The sequence below is a fragment of the Cyprinodon variegatus genome, unplaced genomic scaffold, assembly GCF_000732505.1.
Source record: "Cyprinodon variegatus isolate N-32 unplaced genomic scaffold, C_variegatus-1.0 Scaffold12, whole genome shotgun sequence".
Classification (NCBI taxonomy): domain Eukaryota; kingdom Metazoa; phylum Chordata; class Actinopteri; order Cyprinodontiformes; family Cyprinodontidae; genus Cyprinodon; species Cyprinodon variegatus.
Window position 1 is genome coordinate 98,896 of NW_015150465.1, and position 1,187 is coordinate 100,082.

Consider the following 1,187-nt stretch of genomic DNA (forward strand, 5'->3'; position numbering starts at 1 on the left):
TCTTAGGCGGAGAGGCCATTTTGGCACATTTATCCAAAAATGTCACCAAACTGTGCCAAATGTAATTTTACCAAACCCCCAGTATTGATGTAAAAAACACGAGGTCACATAGCAGCTGGACCCACCGGTGGGTCCGTAGGGTTCTAGGGGTTAAGCGTCCTGACTTTAGTCGACTCTGATGGATATTTTTAGAGGAACCGGCTGCAAAGTTGATCACTGAAGCAGAAATACTACAGTTTGACATCAGCTCTAATAAAGCATCACAGCATCCCCCTGCAGGAGCTGCAGCTTTTAGCTCAGCTTCATGGTTTGTTCTCTGATTGCTGTCATCTGCCAACTGCTTTCTGATCGGGGGCCATAAAGGAGGCGAGGACGGAAGTTATTTATTATTCCTGCATTTTCTCACTGTAGCCATAGATCTATTCCATTCAAAGCGAATCATATCGATGGGTTGCTTCATTCACATTGTTTTGTTTTTTTTTTACATTACACATGTTTACAGAAAAGTGCATGTGTTCTTTAAAGGATATCACAATGCTCAGTCAGGCTGATCATCCTGCACACATTTTTATTCCTAAACATTTTCAGCTCTTTTTAAACAATAGTTAGAATTAATAGAATGCATCATTTCCTATATGATGCTTATATTTTTTTAGATGTTCCATGGTTTGTATCTCGGTCCCTGGGGCTTTTAATGCTCAGCATCACTCGTCTCGATTTAACTTTGTGCTGCTCTGTTTCTCCTCTTCTTTCCATGCTTTGTGGAACACATGCTCACCAGTGTTTCCTCCTGTTTTAAGGCCGATGCGCCCGTAGCTCTGCAGAGCACGAGGCACGCCTGCCCTGCAATACGCCCCTGGGAGTCTGAGCCAGGCTGCCTCGCCTCGGCCGAGGCTAATTGAAGGGCAGAGCAGACTGCATGAAGGGAGTCTGTGTGAAGGAATTAGCCGAAGGCTAAACTGAGACCAAGTTTAAAAAATAAACCATAGAGAATCACTCACTCCTAAGAACACAGCACAACTCTTAAAGCTTTTTAGATTGTAATATTTACACATTTTTATGTATTTTAAATCTAATAATTTCAGTTTACTTCTATAGCACAAATTCACAAAATATTTCATCTCAAGGCACTTTCCAGTTCACCAGATCATCCAGTCAGATTGATTCAAAGTTTTCTATCTAAGGAA

General features: G+C 41.6%; 1 protein-coding gene across 1 annotated transcript in view; it reads left to right on the plus strand.

Moving 5' to 3' along the window:
* Nucleotides 1-1,187, plus strand: part of LOC107088873 (septin-9-like) — a 110,521-nt gene that overhangs the window by 88,773 nt on the left and 20,561 nt on the right. The gene's annotated exons all lie outside the window — the stretch shown is intronic.